Raw genomic sequence first — 20946 nt, 5'->3', positions numbered from 1 at the left:
CTTGGCTACCGTCACATGCTTGGGAAAGATCTATATTCATATGTCAACTTGGAGGTAGGTATCCATGAATTATTATTGTTGACATTACCCTTGAGGTAAACAGTTGGGAGGCAAATATAAGCCCCTATCTTTCTCTGTGTTCAGCTGAAACTTTGATCTCATGAGTACCACGTGAGTTGTAGCAATTGTACAGAACGAAAGAATGGTTGAGTATGTGGATTTGCTTTACAAGCTCTTACTTGACTCTTTCTGATGTAGTGATAAACTGCAATTGCTTCAATGACTAAAGGCTATCGGTTGTTACTTCTCGGTAAGGTTCTTGATCCATGCTTTACTTTGTGAAGGAATTATCACTTTAGCATGAGAGACTATATGTTGGTATTGCCGTTCTGATCACGATCATGATGCATGCATGTTCGTATCTTGTTTTGTCGACACCTCTCTCCCTAAACATGTGGAGATATTTAGTGAGCTAGGATTTCGCTTGAGGACAAGCGAGGTCTAAGCTTGGGGGAGTTGATACGTCCATTTTGCATCATGTTTTCATGTTGATATCTATCGCTTCTTTGACTGTTATTTCACGTCACGGTACTATTCTTATGCCTTTTCTCTCTTATTTTGCAAGGTTTACATGAAGAGGGAGAATACCGGCAACTGGAATTCCGGCCTGAAAGTGGAGCAAAGTTGAGATAACTATTCTGCGCAACTCCAAAGGCTGTGAAAATCAACGGAGAATTTTTTCCGAATATATAAAAAATACTGGGCCGAAGAAGCGCCAGAGGGCCGCCAGGGGGTGGCCACAAGCCTGCACAGCATGGCCACCCCCCCAGGTCGCGCCATGGGGGCTTGCGGGCACCCTGCTGGCCCACTTGCCCCCCTCTTTTGCTATATTGAGGGTTTCGCCGCCCACTTAAAATCAGAAGGGAGCTCGTTCGTGGTTTCGCCGCCGCCACGAGGCAGAACTTGAGCAGAACCAATCTAGACCTTCGGCAGGACGATCCTGCCGGGGAAACTTCCTTCCTGGAGGGGGAAATCGTCACCATCGTCATCACCAACACTCCTCTCATCGGAGGGGACTCGTCACCATCAACATCCTCATCAGGACCATCTCATCTCCAAACCCTAGTTCATCTCTTGTAACCAATCTCCATCTCGCGACTCCGATTGGTACTTGTAAGGTTGCTAGTAGTGTTGATTACTCTTTGTAGTTGATGCTAGTTGGATTATTTGGTGGAAGAGTTTATGTTCAGATCCTTGATACTACTCATTACACCTCTGATCATGATTATGACTATGATTTGTGAGTAGTTACCTTTGTTCCTGAGGACATGGGATAAGTCATGCTAATAATAGTCATGTGAATTTGGTATTCGTTCGGTATTTTGATATGTTGTATGTTGTTTTCCTCTAGTGGTGTTATGTGAACATCGACTACATAACACTTCACCATTATTTGGGCCTAGAGGAAGGCATTGGGAAGTAGTAAGTAGATGATGGGTTGCTAGAGTAACAGAAGCTTAAACCCTAGTTTATGCGTTACTTCGTAAGGGGCTGATTTGGATCCACTAGTTTAATGCTATGGTTAGACTTTGTCTTAATTCTTCTTTCGTAGTTGCGGATGCTTGCGAGAGGGGTTAATCATAAGTGGGATGCTTGTCCAAGTAAGGTCAGTACCCAAGCGCCGGTCCACCCACATATGAAACTATCAAAGTAACGAACGCGAATCATATGAACATGATGAAAGTAGCATGATAGAAATTCCGGTGTGTCCTCGGGAGCGTTTTTGCTCCTATAAGACTTTGTCCAGGCTTGTCCCTTGCTACAAAAGGGATTGGGCCACTTTGTTGCACCATTGCTACTTGTGTTACTTGTTGCTTGCTACGAATCATCTGACCACACAATCACTTGTTACCGACAATTTCAGTGCTTGCATATTTTTCCTTGCTGAAAACCACTTGTCAGATCCTTCTGCTCCTCGTTGAGTTCGACACTCTTATCGAAAGGACTATGATTGATCCCCTATACTTGTGGGTCATCAAGGGGCGACCCGGGTCAGCGGCGGTGCGTGTCGGTCAGTGAAGCTCGCCGACATGGCTGTCGGCGGCTCACGGCACGGTCTTAGGCACGCGGGAGCTCGGGAGGAGTGGATCCTGGGAAGCACGAGGCATGGGAGCTCGGGGGCGAGGCCATGCACGCTCGTGCGCTCAGGTTGGCTGGTCGGAGACGGCGTGCTCGCACGGCATGCGGGCGACAGATGCGTCCGGCGGTCGACGACGAGCTCCAGGCTGCCATGGTGTTGCTGTTGTCTGAAGAAAGAAAGGGACACACAGAGTTTAGAGGAGAAACAGGGGAAGGAAGAAGAATGAAGAGAGAGGGATTCATGAGGGAGAGGATAGAAACAGAGGAGGAGAAGAGAAGTCCGAGGCATGGCCTGGTCATGGGATCGACCGGGTGGTCAACGGCGGCGGCTGCAGGCTTCCAGGAGGAGCTCGGGATCGAGCTCCTCTCGAACTAGAGCGCTGGATCTGGGAGGCTGTAGGGGAGCTCTGGCTGGCTGACTCGCGGGCGGGAGCAAGGAGAAAGCGGCGCAGCGGGTTGGCCAGATGGGGAAATCAAGGTGGGAAGTGGCGGCGCTGGATGGGACACGGGAGGATCCCTAGGGTTTTGGTCTGATTTGGGCTAAGTGGGCCTATTGTAACATCCCAAATTTTGGAATGTTAAAATAATTATTAGATTGATTGTTTGTTTGTTTGAGTGATTGAAACTTGAGTGGAATTTGAAACTTCTCAAAAAAATGAGAGGGAATAAAATGACTTTCCAAAATTTTCTATTTTGAATCCCTTTTCAATTTTGAGTTTGAATATTTTCAAAACCCTTTGAAAAAAAAATCAAATGAGAGGAGGAAAATGACACTCCAAAATCAAAGACAATGTCTTGATTCAAATTTTAAGTATTTGCAATTTATTTGAAATTCAAATTCCTTTTCATTTTAAAGTTATTGCAAAAAAATAATTTTTTTTAAAAAGTATTTTTTTTGGTTTTGAAAATATGTTCATGTTTTAGAAAATTTTATTCTGAAAATTTTGATATATAATTTGTCTATATAAAATGTTCTCTCTTTTTCATTTATACGTTTTTCTTCTTTGTTTTAAAAAAAATTGTTCGTCCGCAAAAAAAAACAAAGCCCTCCGCTGGCCAGAACAGCCCATGCGGCCGGCCGAATCACTTAACCCATTCGGCACACCTCTCTTTCCCTCTTTATTTTTCTAGTTTTCCTACAATACGTATATGTTTAGTCCCACATTGCCTATCTATGGACCATTAGACCTCCCTTCCACCTATAAATATAGACACATAGGAGCATTCAAAAATCATCTATTTCGGGTTAAATCAATCTTTTGGTTTGACTAGGTTTATTAAATAAAAATATTCTTTTCTCTTCGCCGGGATTTCTCGAAGTCGTCTCCTCATTGGAATTAATTCTTACTCTGCATTCTAAAGATATTTCTCTTCGTATTTTTTTATATACTTCCATAGTTTATTATTTTTAGACTAGTATTCCTACACTAGTATACGGTAGAGTAATTAGATATATTAATTAGTCTTCGTATTTACACATTAGTACTAGAATTCTTTTAGACACAGCACTTTTCTTCCGTAAAACAGTTTGGCCCTGATTTTTCAAATAGCCATAACTTTTTACTCGTTTATCCGAATTAGATGAAACCAACGCCTAGAGTTTCATCTTGATCCCACCTATCCGGTGAACCTATCATATCAACTTTTTGAAATTTTCAAATTTCGAAATTTGTTCATATTCATATTCAAACTTCTTTTGATCATATCTTTTTATCCGTAGCTCCGTTTTAGATGAATTCAATTGCGTCGGATTCGTATCAAAGTAATCTTTCCGTTTGTAACATTAGTTTTAACTTTTCAACTTATAATTTTGATCAAATCAGATTTATCTATTAGTGCCGAAAAGTGTTCACATCGTTCTAAGCCGATTCAATGTTATATTGAAGTATTTGTATCTTTTGATCCGCTAGTTCAAATCTAGTAATTCTTTTTTCTACACGTTCATATTGATCTCCTATATCCAGTAGCATCATTAGTTTTGACCTTTGAACCTTACAAATTTGAGCGATTCAAATTTGTATTCGAACATTCATTTGATCTTATCTTGCAAATCGTACCACCTTTTCAATTGATTCTTTTTACCCCTAAACGCTCATGTCATATATTTTTGTACGTAACCATCGTACTTCAGTTCAACTTCTCTTGACCTTTTGAATGCAAATTCAATTCATACTTCAATTCGCTATAACTTGTGTTCTAGTGCTCCATTTCAAGAAATTCTTTCTACAAATAAATTCTTATGTCTTATACTATTTGTCAAACAACATTCATGTTGTTCTCCCAATATTTTTTATCATCTCCTGTAGTGTATGCAAGTCGAGCTTATATAGCAATAGTTCATCGTCCATTAACTCTTTTGATCTCATTCATACACCTTCACTTTACAACACACTTAGGACCTTTTTATTAAACCTTAGTACGTTGTTATTTTGCACCAAGACATGCTTTGTTCTTATGTTCTCTTGGTTCTTCCTTTTTGGCATGAATGTTTATTGAATGCTATTTGTTTACGATAGATTGCTCGGAGTGTGGCGAGTAGAATTATCAGGATTTTGAGAGCAACTATCTTCATCAAGTAATACCAGGCAAGTCACTTTGATCATACTATCGCCTATGTTTTATGCATCGTAGTTCTACCATCCTATGCCCAATTGCATGCTGCTTAGGTACTTGGAAATTTTAGTATAGATTGTAGTATCATGTGGTAGGCACACAACAACCCCGATACTTGGCCCCGGGACGACAAATTTCATATTGCTATGCTTGAGTAGACGGGATTTCGGTTGAGTGCATAACACGAGTGATGCGAGGTTGACTAAATAATCAAGACCGGTTAAGACAAGATTTTCAAGACCTCGGACACAATGCAACTCTGGGTGAAGGACGGTTGATCGGCTCCCTGGAGAACCCAGTGGATGACCTGGGATGCTGGAGAGGCCATGACATCCTGCGGAAAGCTTCACCCAGGCTCAAAGAGACGGACGGATATTTTCAAGACCCAAGGCTTACCTGCACAGCCACAAGTCATTATGGGCTCTGGCTTGGTTGGACAACGCGGCGACTCTGGACAGGCGGTGCTAGCAGATGTAGAAGAACGGTAGGATTGGATGGGCACCGACAGGGATTCAGAGGGACCCGTTGAAAGACCATGTTTTGATCATCCGGTCTTCAAACACCCTGAAGTGCGAGGACATACTCGGAGGCGATCAAATCTTGTGGGGAACGTGTGCAAAACTCTGCAGAGTACTCAAACCTAATCGATTAGCCATGTCCACGGTCATGGACAACTTGAGCCAAAGGAACTGAAGTTATCTGGATTTCTCAACACCATTATATATACTTGATGAGGGTAATTATTGACAACTCGGGTACGAGAACTGGTTGGCGGAACCATCTCGTTAACAACCAACCTTTGTAGTAATATTTTGCTTTTAGCCCTCTTGTTGTAGGAGAAAATTTTGCTTTACGCTAAAAACTTACAACACCACCTGCCATATATGCATATAGTATAGATGATTACTTTTCACCCCTCTCTTATGTGACTTGCCGGCATATTCAATATGCTGACCTACACGGCTGCAACGTCTTATGTTGCAGATCTTTTTCTTCGACGAGTAAGAGTACGATTCAGGGTTACGGTCTACACTCAACTTGCCGTTGGTGTTTATTGGGACTCCACTCCCTTGAATGCTTCCGCTGAAATATTTAAGGTATATATCAGTTTTACGCTATTTACATGTGATTGCACTTTGATATATACATTGATGTACTGTGTGTGCCAGCATACTGATCCAGGGATGGCACAGAAACACAGAGGCTTGACTCGTCTTGAGTCGGGTCGCTACACCTATATATAGAAAGGGGGTTAGCTACTAGGTGCATTCGGATCCTCCATTAAATCGGACGGTCGTCAACAACTAGGTTAGGGAGTCAAGTGGACAAACCAATGATGGTTTGCTCTAAAACGGGGTTGATCCGGATCCAACGGTCACGACCGCCCGGTTCGGGTCCCGAGAGGTTTCGGGCTAGATGCGTGCAGGTTGGTGCACTGTGCTGAGGGGCTAGGCGGGGATGGGAGGGAAAACGGGCAACCCGGCGACAGAGATTTTTACTACTGAAAAACGTCCGACGATAAACCGATGACGGTGCCGCTACGGTCGACCGTTCGGGTATCAAACGGACTTCGATTGCGATGAAATTTGGCAGGCGGGCTACCTACACTATATTGAGACCGCACGCCAATTTTCAACATAGTACGAGAAAGTTTTATACACACTTTTAAAACAAATATTTTACCGATGTCGCGGGCACGTGCGTGTGTGGTTTGTCTCGGCACGGTCAACGACGAACACGGAGAGACTCAGCAACTAATAACGGAAGCAAGTTTTGAAAACTGGCGGTAACGGGATGCTGATGCAATGCGGATGATGCGAATGATGCGATGATGAATGCGACAGACAAACGAACCACACTACGATAACGGAATAAAAGGGGAATCTTCTAGAGCGTCGGTCTCGGGCTGTCACAGAACTGCACCAGCTTACCGCATGCCCATTAAGAATAAACACGTATCCGGTTCGAGACTTAGAGTCATCCGGATCAGTGTCAAAGCTTGCGTCAACGTAACCTTTTACGACAAGCTTTTCGTCACCTCCATAAAAGAGAAAGATTTCCTTAGTCCTTTTCAGGTACTTCAGAATATTCTTGACCGCCGTCCAGTAATCCACTCCTGGATTACTTTGAAACCTGCCTGCCATACTTATGGCCAAGCTGACATCTGGTCTAGTGCACAACATTGCATACATGATAGAACCTATGGCTGAAGCATAGGGGACGGAACTCATTTGTTCTCTATCTTCCGCAGTTGCTGGGCACTGAGTCTTACTCAATTTTATACCTTGTAACACTGGCAAGAACCCTTTCTTGGACTGTTCCATTTTGAACTTCTTCGAAACTTTATCAAGGTATGTGCTTTGTGAAAGTCCTATCAGGCGTCTCGATCTATCCCTATAGATCTTAATGCCTAGAATGTAAGGACCTTCTCCTAGGTCCTTCATAGAGAAACTTCTATTCAAGTAATCCTTTACACTCTCCAAAAACTCCACGTTGTTTCCAATCAGCAATATGTCATCCACATATAATATTAGAAACGCCACAGATCCCCCACTCACTTTCTTGTAAATACAAGATTCTCCAACCACTTGTATAAACCCAAATGCTTTGATCACCTCATCAAAGCGTTTATTCCAACTCCGAGATGCTTGCACCAGTCCATAAATGGATCGCGGGAGCTTGCAAACTTTGTTAGCATTCTTTGGATCGACAAAACCTTCGGGTTGCATCATATACAACTCTTCCTTAAGAAAACCGTTAAGGAACACCGTTTTGACATCCATCTGCCAGATTTCAAAATTGAAATATGCAGCTATTGCTAACATGATTTGGACGGACTTAAGCATCGCTACCGGTGAGAACGTCTCATCGTAGTCAACTCCTTGAACTTGTGAAAAATCCTTTGCCACAACTCGAGCTTTATAAACGGTCACATTACCGTCTGCGTCTGTCTTCTTCTTAAAGATCCATTTATTCTGAATAGCCTTGCGGCCTTCAGGTAATACTTCCAAAGTCCACACTTTGTTTTCATACATAGATCCTATCTCAGACTTGATGGCCTCCAACCATTTGTTGGAATATGGGCCCACCATTGCTTCTTCATAATTCGGAGGTTCATTGTTGTCTAACAACATGATTGATAAGACATGATTACCGTACCACTCAAGAGTAGTACGTGATCTTGTCGACCTGCGAGGTCCGATAGGAACTTGATCTAAAGTTTCAGGATCATCACCATTAACTTCCTCCTCAACTGGTGTCGCTTCGTGTCACATCCCTGGAACCCTAATCAAGTATAGCATTGTGCCCATATCTTCTTTGCATTGCATCAAAGGAAATTGCAACAAGATCAAAGCAAGTGGTGAAGCAAAACTCAAAAACCCTAGCCACTTCTCAGATTCAAAGAAATTATAAACTTGTTCAAATCAATGGACCCAAAATGGCCTCAAGAAAAGTTCAACTTTTCTGATAATTCTTGAAAGCAAATAAGCAGTGGAGAAAACTATTTTCATAACACATTTGGCATTTTATTTAAAAGCAAAAAGCCACTGGATTCAAGTTTAAATTTGAATTCAAAAACTTGAAGTTTTCAAAAATGTTGAAAACTTTAGGAATGGTTGGATATATTCCAACAAATATTCCGGTGTGTTCAAAACATTCTTTGTAAACTATTTTGGAGCTGAAATAAATAGCAAATCAAATAGTTAGTAAAACAGAAAAAAAAAGGAAGAAACACCTACCTGTCGCTCACCTGGCCCGGCCCAGCTTCTTCCCTGTCATCTTCCTCCCCCGCCATTGGGCAGCAGGAGGTGGCCGCCGCGTACTTCGGCACGGCCACGCACCTGTGCGCCTGCCTGGCCGCCGTTTTGCGCTGGCATGCGAGGGGATAGCCCTCCCAAGGCGTGCCCGAGCTCATACTCTCCCCATTTTCCCCCTTTGCTTCATTCCCCACTGTCGCCATTGGAGCCCGAGCAGAGCTCGAGCTCGCCGTCGTTCTAGCCTACCTCTTTCCCTTCTAAGCCGCGCATTAGAACCGCCGCAGCTCCCTGAAGCTTCCTAGCCACGAGCCCGATGCCGAGACGCAGTGAAATGATGAGTCGCAGTCGTCTTCTTCCTCGGGTCACCGAAGTTCGTCGCCGGCGTTCTCCCTCTCCAGGCCGTCCCCGAGCAAGCTAGCGCCACCACTGCACTCCCCGTGAGCTTGCGCAGCTTTCCCCCAAGTTTCCCCCTTCGATCCCTTCCTCTAGCCTTGATTTCACCGGAGCCCGACGAGATCCGCCGCGGGAGCTCGTCGCCGGTAGCCCTCCGGTGAACAACTTGTCCTTCTGAGGCCACCAGCAGCTTCAGGCCGTCGCGTAGATGCCGTAGGAGCTCAATCCCGTGCGTAGCTCCCTCTGTTTTGATGACCCCGATGACGCCCGAACTTTGGCCGCCGCCAAGCTCGTTGCCGGCGTCATCTCCGGCCAAATCAGCCCTGGCTAAGTGCAAAAATGAACCTGCGGGAGTCGTGTCGTTCCTCTGGTGCACTCCGCGCAGAGTTTGGCCTCCTGTGCGCCGTTTCCGAGCCCCTCCGCTGTACTGGTGGTCGTCGGAGGCTCACCGCCGGCGAGGACGACCTCGCCGCCGGTGGATCTCAGCTGGCCTGAGCCACTGACGCGTGGGGCCAGCCTCTAGAAGTTTTGGATTAATAAAAATAAAGTTAATTAATCTAATAAGTCACTGACATGTGGGTCCAGTACTGTTAATTAGCTAATTAAGTTTAAAACTAATCTAAAACTGACCAGAGTCACTCACCAGTGGGTCCCACTGGTCAGGTTTGACTTTCAACGGCCAGTTGGACCTGCTGATGTCATGCTGATGCAGTAAAGATTTTCTGATTTCAAAGAATTCCAGAAAAATGCCAAAACTTCTAAAAATCATAGAAATTAATCTGTAACTCCAATGAAAATAATTTATATATGAAAAAGTATCAGAAAAATCCAAGGAATCTGAATATGTCATTTTCAAACATGTTTGAAAATGTTACTGGACCAAACTTGTAGAATAATGAATAAGTTAAATTTTATAAATGCTATGGAGATGGAATTTGAAAATCATTTGAATTCCACTTCAAATGCTATGATCAAACATTGTTCAATCACAACTAGCAACTTAACATATCATTTCCATGCATGTTAAAAACAAGTTGATCTGAGCATCAGGTCGAATCAATTAAAATGGTATTCGAGAATACCTCGTTTGAAGTGATATTTGAATCTGATTCAAATCAACTTCAAACCTAATAAATGTTAGCGATATTAGCATACCACCTTGCATCCTCATGCCATGCTCATGCATCATCTTGTTGCATATGATTGTTATTGATTGTTGTCATTTCTTTCGGTAGGCTCCGCTCCTCCGGATTCCACTGAATATCCGACTGACGGATATTGTCCCTCTTATGAGCAATAAGGCAAGCAACCATTTTGATCATCCCGATAAATTCCATGTTCTCGCTCCTGCACTTACTTATTGCATTAGGATCAAATGCTTTTGCCATGTTAGTTGAACCCACTTCCTTTGCATGACCTGTCTTTGTCACGGTAAATAGCTGAACCTTGCAACCTAGCATACCTGGTAGACGCTTGAGCCATGATGTGCCTTATCCTGCTATGCATGCTATGCTTAGAGTTGTGTATGGTCTGTCATCTGGGAGATGAACAGAATTGTGAGAATGTGTTCGGTAAGTAAAGGTTGTGTGTTGAACCTGATTTGGTAAAGGTACCGGTGAAAGGCTATGTAAGAGTACATGGCGGGTTGTTTCATTGGAACCGTCCTTAGGACCTGAGTTCCGTGTATGTAATCCAAGATGAGATACTACCACATGATGGGCCCTGAAATATGACCCCACTCGACTTATTAATCGCTTAGTACTCGGTCCAGGAGTTGCAAGTAGTTTCAGGTGTTTATAGTCATGCTGGAGGCCGTGCATAGCGCTGACCTGAGAGGTGGGCTGTGATGTGGTAGGCAGTGGCACGGTGTACCAAGTGGCACCCGGATGGTGGGCTTGGGAACCCTGCGCACATCGTTTGGGGCCGTGGCGGAATCCTCGGCCGCACTTCCGTGCGGGTTACCCTCAGATAGGCGATAGACTTGGACTAAGTATTAGAGTGGTTAACGGTCGTGGCCGACTCCCTCGCTGGGCTTCCGCTTGAAGGTTGCCAAGGTGCATGACGTACACATGGCGATAAGTGGCGAGAGCTTGTGTGAAGAAGTACACCCCTGCAGGGTTATGATCTATTCGAATAGCCGCGTCCGCGGATATGGACTACTTGGAGACATATGTTGTTCATAGATAATTTCAATGGCTACTCATAAAATTGTCAAGATAAGCGTGAGTGTCGTGGACGACATTCTCGTATGGAGACGGAATGATTCCACGATGGGGTATTGTTGTGGTGTTAGTGGACTCGTGTGCGAGAAATCAAGTTGTCAAAATTATTTTAAAATGCAAGTTGTCTAGCCACGACTCAAAAGTTGGCTTTCCGCCTGAAACCCCACAATTCCTTATTGATACTTGCATGAGTAGATAGTTATCCTAAAGTCTTGTTGAGTACCTTTGTACTCATGTTTGCTTAATATTTCTTGCAGAGGTTGTTAATGACCCTAATGGAGGGTTCTTCCTAGACATCAACGACGACGAGTAGCTGGTATCCGAGCTACGATCTGGCCCTAGGGTGGGTCTGTAGTATAGTCAGGCCACGTGCCTTCTAGTTTCATCTGTCTGTACTCAGACAGCTTATCTACTTCCGCTGGCTCGTAACTAGAATGACTGTTATGATGGGTCGTGAGACCCCTACTGTGTAATATTATGTGTGAGGCTCTTCCGAGCCTTTTAAATAAAGCTTGTATGTTTATGGTTATGTTGTGATGCCATCGATGTGTCTATACATATCGGTATGCCATGTGTATGTGTGTCGTACTTGATATGTATGGGGTTCGATTACCTAGCCGTAGACTTTAGTTGCATTCCTTACAGGGAAATGCCCCTTTGTGATCCAACGAGCCATGGTACCTCGCTACTGCTCCGGACACATTGGTTGACCGGCGTGTGTTTTTCTTAGCTGTTGTGTGTGTCCCCTTTGGGGAAATGTCATGCGATGTAATGGAGTCCTTGTAGCTTGCTATGACTCGTCTACATTCGCTGGTGACTGACACCTGCTTTGTTGGGTCATGTATGCATGTCCCTGTGCAGAACTGCCACTTTGGTTTATGACTAGACATGTCGATCCGGGTACTTTGTCATTGGATTGCTAGCGACACAATTGCATACGCGAGTCAAAAGGCGCAAACGGTCCCGGCTAAGGTAAGGCTGCAGCCGTGGGGTTAACCGTGCGTGAGACCGCAAAGAGATGCGATGTGTTACAGGCTGGATTCCTATGACTTAGGATCGGGGTCCCGATACTTCGATAGGGGTTTCCCCTTTCCCTGCGCCACCATTTAGAGGGACTAGAGGTTCGACAACCTCATCAAGTTCTATCTTCCTCCCACTCAATTATTTCGAGAGAAACTCCTTCTCAAGAAAAGCTCTGTTCTTAGCAACAAATACTTTGCCCTCGAATTTGAGATAGAAGGTGTACCCAACTGTCTCCTTTGGGTAACCTATGAAGACGCACTTTTCCGCTTTGGGTTCTAGCTTTTCAGGCTGAAACTTTTTGACATAAGCATCACATCCCCAAACTTTAAGAAACGACAACTTCGGTCTTTTGCCATACCACAGTTTGTATGGTGTCATCTCAATGGATTTTTATGGTGCCCTATTTAAAGTTAATGCAGCTGTCTCTAATGCATAACCCCAAAACGATAATGGCAAATCGGTAAGAGACGTCATAGGTCATACCATTTCTAACAAAGTAGGATTACGACGTTCGGACACACCATTACGCTGTGGTGTTCCAGGTGGTGTCAACTGTGAAACAATTCCACATTGTCTTAAGTGAGCACCAAACTCTAAACTCAGATATTCACCCCCACGATCAGAATGTAGGAACTTGATCTTCTTGTTACGATGATTTTCAACTTCACTCTGAAATTGCTTGAACTTCTCAAACATTTCACACTTGTGCTTCATCAAGTAGATATCCATACCTACTCAAATCGCCAGTGAAGGTGAGAAAATAACGATATCCGTTGCGCGCCTCCACACTCATCGGACCGCACACATCGGTATGTATGATCTCCAACAAGTCACTTGCACGCTCCATTGTTCCAGAGAACGGAGTCTTAGTCATCTTGCCCATGAGGCATGGTTCGCACGTGTCAAGTGATTCAAAATAAAGTGACTTCAAAATACATGACTTCAAAACATGACTTCAGAATAAAGTGACTCTAAGTTTCTTCATGCGCTTTACACCAATATGACCTAAGCGGCAGTGCCACAAAACATGGCGCTCTCATTGTTTACTCTACATCTTTTGGTATCAATGTTATGTATATGTGTATCATCACTATCAAGATTTAATATGAACAATCCTCTCACATTGGGTGCATGACCATAAAAGATATTACTCATAGAAATAGAACAACCATTATTCTCTGACTTAAACGAGTAACCATCTCGCAATAAACAAGATCCAGATATAATGTTCATGCTTAACGCGGGTGAAAAGGATCGAGATGGACCTAGAGGGGGGTGAATAGGTACAGTTCCAAATTTTAATAATTACTTAGCAATTTTAGGCAAAGGTGCAGAATATGAGTGTGAGCCTAATAATTGCAATGACAAGGAGTAAGCTATTTAGAGTGAAATAAGGCAACCGGTAAACAATAATCAAATGCAAGTACGTAATAAGGATTAACACAAGTAGAGAGTTAGGGTTAGGGATAACCGAAACTCCAAGAGAGACGAGGATGTATCCCTATGTTCACTTCCTTGGAGGGAAGCTACGTCACCGTTAGAGGGGTGGATGTTACCACGAAGGCACACCAACGCCACGAAGGCTCACCCTATTCTCCCTTTGAGATAACTCCACGAAGGCGTTTCTCAACCACTAGTGGTAAGCCTTGAGGTGGCTTCCAAACCTTCAAAAACTTTCCGGGGGTAATCACAATGGTTTGATTCCTCTCCGAAGACTCCTACCGCCTAGGAGTCTCCAACCTCCAAGAGTAACAAGATCAGGGGGATTGCTCAAAACTTGCTCAAATCACAAATCACTTTGGTGGAGAGGAGGAGAAGGAGACGATCTATCTTTTGATTGGAACAACACTCAAAGGGACTCACAAATGCCCTTGGGATCTAAGGTTGGGTGTAGGCAAGAGTGAGTGAGGAGAAAGGTGTTCTTCTAAGTGTTCTAGCTGTGTTGGACACCCTCTCACGAAGTGGGAGGGGGTATATATAGTGGGGAGAGTAAAACAGCCGTTGGGGGCACTTAAGTCTGGCAGTGGTCGGACATCCAGCAGTTTCTCGGATGTCCGGATGCCCACAAGGTGTCGGACGTCCGACAGTGGTCGATCGTCTGAGAGATGTATATATATCTAGAATGACTGTGTAGTTGAACAGGGACCGGACGTCCGGAGGAAGCCGGAAGTCCGAGTTATTCGACTCAAACTTCTCTGGTGCGAGATTCCGGATTTTCGAAGGAGGTCGGACGTCCGGCCCTCGGACGTCCGGAGGGAGCCGGAAGTCCAAGTTATATGGCTCAAGTTTCTCTGGTGCAGAGTTCCAGATTTTCGAAGTTGGTCGGACGTCCGGCCCTCGGACGTCTGGAGGAAGCCGGAAATCCGAGTTATATGGCTCAAGTTTCTCTGGTGCAAGGTTCCGGATTTCCGAGGGAGGTCGGACGTCCGGCCCTCGGACGTCCGGAGGAGGTCGGATGTCTGAGGCATTGGTTCTGTTTTGAGATAAGCGCAGAGTACTGAAGATGTGGTATCAGCAGAAAAGTAGAGATGTAGTATGAGCAAATTCATCGCAAAACCTGTGATCCCCTCTTAATAGTGTGGGATCCCTATACTCAAGAATAGTAAATTTAAAGGATAGTCTACATCATCTTTTCTCAATCCCGAGCCTTCTTGACATATAAGTCCCGAGCCTTCTCAAACCACCTTGGCACATAATTCTCAATCTACTAAAAGTACTTGCCATCCTGAGATACACTCAACAAATAGGATTAGTTTCCTATGTATGTATTGTCATTAACACCAAAACTCGATTAAGGGCATGACTGCACTTTCAATCTCCCCCTTTTTGGTAGTTGATGACAACATATACATACGTCTCAAAAGATTTAACATACATTATAGCTTTGGAGAGGTTTAGTACGGAGCTCCCCCTTAGTATGTGCATGGTAAAATATCGGAGCTCCCCTTTAATGTGTGTATCGAAAATATCATGTGACTTAGTAAAGATAATGGATCATCATGTAAAGATAATAGATCATCATATGAAGTAGTGGAGCAAAACATAATAGCATACGATGATATCATAGCAATCCATAGCAATCACGACATCCATAGGTAGCCATACATAGTGCATCACAGTCGTTTATCCACTACATTACACAAACATGCAAATTGAGACTAAATCTCCAAAGACTAAAACTAGGATACATTACTCCCCCTTTGGCACCAAGTAGCAAAAAGGGAGGCACCAACAGCATCAACCATGCTCAAAGATCATCAGCATCATCATCATCATCATCCTCATCGTCAGGCAAGCCACTGCCACCAGCCTCGTCAAGAAAATCAGCCCACTCAGGACCAGATGGGAAGCCAAAGTCAGAAGGAGGAGGAGCAAGAAGGGCCTCATCGTCACTCACATCACGAGCGCCCGAGTCTCTCAAACGAGCCTTGAGGGCATTCTTGGAGGAGACGAGGCGAGAAACCACATCATGAGTTTGACCGCACTGGAAAGAGAAGGCCTTCATCATAGCAGAATGTGCCTTGCCAATGAATTTGGCAAAGCGACCGAGAGGAGCTGAGCTGGATGAAGGGGTTACTGTCCGGGCAGCAGTGCAGCGAGTGGAGGTGGATGGTGGGGTTTTCTTGGGAGCATAGTTATCCACCATGTGAGCAGGAATGACCCACTTGTGATGCGTGTGAGTGGCAGCAACAGTGAATTCGGCAATACGGTTAATAAAAGCCTGGATGAAGGGGGCATGAGGGAAGGCTCGCTTGTATTGAAAACTAGCGAGCCGAATCTCATGCCATAGAAAGTGAGGCACATTAATTTTGTGCTTGGGGTTCTCGTGCAAATGCGACATCATGTCAATACATTAGCCACTGCAGGATCCCCTATCACCCATCTTGGGATAGATGGTGTGGATAAGACACTGAAAGATGATAAAGTAGGGAGAGCGCCATATGGATACTTGGTTAAGATCCTTCATCCGTTCGTCTGCATCAAGTTCACGGAGTGGTTTGAGGAGAAACCCACACGCCTCAATTGGCTTATGTGCATGGTTAGGATCATTCTTATGGATTTTGAAGCCGAAGTCGGGGAAACTGAGTGCGGCAACAAACTCATCATAAGAGGCTGTGAACTAAACGTCAGAGGTCATCCAGCTAACAGTGTTGTTTGGGCCAAAGAAACATGTGGCATAAAATTGGTGAATAGCAGCACTGTTAAAATCACACCGAAAAGCAAAGGGGCAGCAAGCCCCGATGACTCAATGAGCTCAATGGCACCCGGGTATTTCGTCGGGTCCGTGCGAATATGCTCAAGATCAATAAAGTGATGGACAGAGAGACCCTTAGGAACAATGACAGTAGTAAAGATGTCCGCTTGGACGTTTGTGCGGAAACGTGAGTCCATAGAGTCACGTACAGCAGAAAATTGGTCAACGTCGTGGCGGAAAGTGAAGTAGGAAGACTTAGGAACCGTGGTGAAGTCCTTGACTTCACGACCTAAAGCAGGAGGAGGTTCAAGAGAGATGCGACGAGCTTCACCTTCGGGCTGTTTAGGATGAGGTGGTGGCATATAGGAGGGCCTGCGAGTCCCAGGCTTCGGCATAGACTTCCGAACGGTGGGCTGTTCAGCACGGTCCTCAGCTGCAAGCTCATCCTCGAAGTTAGAGCCATCAGACAACGAGGGGAGGTGTTGAGGAGGAGGACGTCGGGCGGTCCATTTTAAGGGACGGCGTTGCCCTTCGGAGTCATCCGACCCCGTGCCAGTAGGGGCACGAGCGGATGAGCCAGCAGTGTTCTTCCGGGCGGTGTGCTTAATCTTGGGCATGATGAACAAGGCCTACACAGTTGGAAACCCAATGGGGAACGGTCACGGTCAAACCACATGAACGAACACATGAACTTGGGAGAAAGGGGAACCAAACGCGAGTGAGACCGAGGGGATACCTGCAGATCGAGAGAGGAGAGGAAGGGAAGACGGATCCCGCGGAGGAGATCGGATCCCGCGGAGGAGATCAGCCAGATCCCGAAGGTGGCGGCGCGGGCGAGCTCCCCTGGCGCTGGCGGCGGCGGTTGTGGTGGCGGTTGGGAGAAAAGGAGGCGCATGGGGGCTAGGGCAAGGCCCAGCCCGCGCCCTTCTATTTATAGGGCTCCCGATGTGTCGGACGTCCGACAGGTGTCTGACGTCCGGAGTGTATTTAGTCGTCGGATGATCGACATGGGCCGGACGTACGGAGTGGGTTTAGCCGCCAGACGTCCGAGCCTCGTCGGACGACCGAGAGAGGAGTAGGCAGAGGCAGATTCTGGGATTTGGATGATGAGATGATTTGACATGGTTTATCACAAAGGACACGAACACAGTTACCTACAAGAATTATATATACTACTTGTGGACGGTAGTTGATTTTTGCATATTTGTAGGATTAAAACACAAAATTATGACATAAGTCCTAGTGACTCCCCCTAAATGCATGCCGACATCAACACAAGAACATAATGTGAGTGTGTGCATGTGTACAAGATTTCAAGTTATGTTATCAAGCTCCAAGATACCAAGTTCACGCCTAAGTTGACAGAATCTTGCTACGCTAAGTGGCTTGGTGAAAATGTGAGCGAGCTGCATGTCGGTACCCACATGGGCAATATCAATATCTCCCTTTTGCACATGGTCTCTCAAGAAATGATACCTAATATCAATAGTTTTGTGCGAGGGTGATCAATGGGGTTCTCGGAGATCTTTATGGCACTTCCATTATCACGGAAAAGCGGCACGTGTCGATACGTGATACCATAGTCCTTTAGGGTTTGCCTCATCCATAGCAGTTGGGTTCACAGCTTGCAGCTGCAATATATTCGGCCTCGGCCGTGGAGAGAGAAACACAACTCTGCTTTTTCAAGGACCAACTTACCAAGGAGCGTCCAAGAAACTGACATGCACCAGAAGTGGATTTCCATCCCACTTTGTCACCGGCCCAATCCGCATCGGAATACCCAATAAGATCGAACTTTGCATCCTTATGGTACCATAGGCCTAACTTTGGGGTGTGAACAAGGTATCTAAGAATATGCTTAACCGTCGTATGATGGCTTTCCCTAGGGGAAGCTTGAAATCTAGCACATATGCCTACACTTAACATGATGTCTGGTCTAGATGCGCAAAGATAAAGTAACGAACCAATCATAGAGCGGTAAGTAGATGGGTCAAAAGGAATACCGTTGGTGTCTTCATTTAGAACGACATCTGTGGCCATGGGTGTCTTCATTGGTTTAGCATTTGTCATATCAAAATTTTCAAGAATGTCCTTGAGGTACCTAGTTTGAGACAAGAAAAATCCTTCTTGAAATTGTTGTATTTGAAACCCAAGAAATAACTTCAAGTCCGTGTTGAGTGACATCTCAAAGGTCTTGGTCATGGAGGCCGCAAACTTCTTGCATAAATGGATGTTAGGAGAGCCAAAAATGATGTCATCTACATAGATTTGGCATAAGATCAAATCACCATTTTCCCTCTTAGTAAAAAGAGTGGGATCGATCACCCCTACCACAAAGCCATCATCGAGTAAGAACTTCTTAAGATGATCGTACCAAGCACGGGGTGCTTGTTTGAGGTCATACAGAGCCTTGTGAAGTTTGTACACATGGTCTTTGTGGTGGGGGTCAACAAACCCACGTGGTTGTGATACATATACCTCTTCTTGTAGAGGACTGTTAAGAAAAGCACTTTTCACATCCATTTGATGCAAAGTAAAACCATTGAAAGCAGCATAGGCCAATAGAATGCGAATGGATTCAAGACGAGCAACAGGGGCGAAAGTCTCACCAAAGTCCAAACCTTCAACTTGGGAGTACCCTGTGCTACTAACCTTGCCTTGTTGCGTAGGACAGTCCCATTCTCATCTTCCTTGTTCTTGAAGATCCATTTAGTTCCAATGACATTGTGTTCCTCAGTTGGTCGTTCTACCAATGACCATACTTCGTTGCGTGTAAAACTGTTTAACTCTTCTTGCATAGCAAGGAGGCAGTCATTGTCACACAATGCATCCTGAATCCTGTGTGGCACAGTACTAGAGACAAACGAAAAGTGAGCACAAAAGTTTGTTAATTGTTTACGAGTCACTCTACCTTCCGACACGCCGGTGAGGATTTGATCAATATCAACACGACCGGCCACACGTGGCATGATGGAGGTCAGGGTGTCACGAGGTTCGACTTTGTTTCCATTATCAACGTCCTCAACATATGGATCATTAACGTGCGGTGGAAGATATTCCTCTTCGCGTTGCACCTGTTGAGGTTCATCATCAAGCATATCCATACTTTGATCTAGCTCTTGAAGGTCAACTTCTTCTTGAGTGTGATCAGGGTGAGAGACATGTTCTCCCACTTGATCCTCAACAACTGGCATGATATGTGTGCTAGTATCTTGTGGGGGTACGGGCAGTGAACTGTCTTGAGGATGAGAAATACTCTCATCATCTTCATCATCATCATGGGGTCTTTGTTCCATGGGAAGAAGTGCACCTACACCCATGTTCAAGATATCTTGCGAGGAATCTTCTTCACCTGCATCACTTAGATCAACTTTCTCCCCATGGGAGCAGTTAAATTCATCAAACGCCACATCACAGGTTTCCATAACACATCCAGTGGATTTGTTGTAGACTATGTAGGCGTGAGAGTTTGATCCATAGCCAACAAAAATCCCTTCAGTTGTTTTGGATTGAAATTTTCCTAACCGTTCCCATTTGTTGAGGATGAAACACTTGCATCCAAATACAAGAAAGTACTTAACATTGGGGTTGTTCCCGGTTAGGAGTTCATATGGAGTCTTCTCCAATATTGATCGAAGGAAGAGCCGGTTTGATGCATGACATGCTGTGTTGACAGCCTCAGCCCAAACATTATGTGGTGACTTGTATTCGTCTAACATGGACCTTGCCATTTCCACAAGTGTCCGGTTCTTCCTCTCTGCTACTCCATTTTGCTGAGGGGTGTAAGGTGCGGAGTACTGATGTTCAATTCCCTCATCACTAAGAAATTCTTCTAGGGTGTAATTCTTGAACTCGGAGCCATTATCACTTCTTATTGCCTTGATGTCCTTGTCAAACTTCCGCTGGACTTGTTTGGCAAAATCAATGAAGGTGATCTTCGTCTCGTCCTTGGACTTGAGAAAGAATACCCATGAGTATCTTGGGTAATCATCAACAATGACTAGGCCATACTTTTTCCCACCAAGACTTGCCCATGAAGGAGGCCCAAACAGATCCACATGAAGGAGCTCTAACGGCCTTGAAGTGGATATAATGTTCTTGGGTGGATGTTTTGATTGATGTTGTTTCCCAGCTATGCATGCACTGCACACACGATCTTTCTTAAAAGATACATTGTTTAGTCCAAGGATGTGATTGCCGTTTAAGAGATTTTGAAGATTTCTCATGCCGACATGGGCGAGCCGGCGATGCCACAGCCATCCCATGTCAGCCTTGGCCATTAGACAAGTTGTATGGAAGGTCCTCTCTTTCGAGAAATCAACCGTGTAAAGGTTGCCATCCAACTCTCCAACAAAGGCCACTTCGAGAGTGTCTCTCTTAAAGACTTTCACATCCGTTAGTCCGAATAGTGTGTCATAAACAACGAAAGCCAATTGGCGAACTAAAAGTAAATGATATTGAAGAGATTGGACAAGCATGACATTTGCAAGAGACATGTCATTAGTGATTGCCACCTTGCCCAACCCAATTACCTGCCCTTTCGACCCTCCACCAAATACAATGTTCATGTATGGTCGAATGGCTTGCATGAAGTCATAGAGCA

This window comes from Hordeum vulgare, chromosome 4H, assembly GCF_904849725.1.
Source record: "Hordeum vulgare subsp. vulgare chromosome 4H, MorexV3_pseudomolecules_assembly, whole genome shotgun sequence".
Taxonomy (NCBI): domain Eukaryota; kingdom Viridiplantae; phylum Streptophyta; class Magnoliopsida; order Poales; family Poaceae; genus Hordeum; species Hordeum vulgare.
This window is presented reverse-complemented; position numbering follows the sequence as displayed.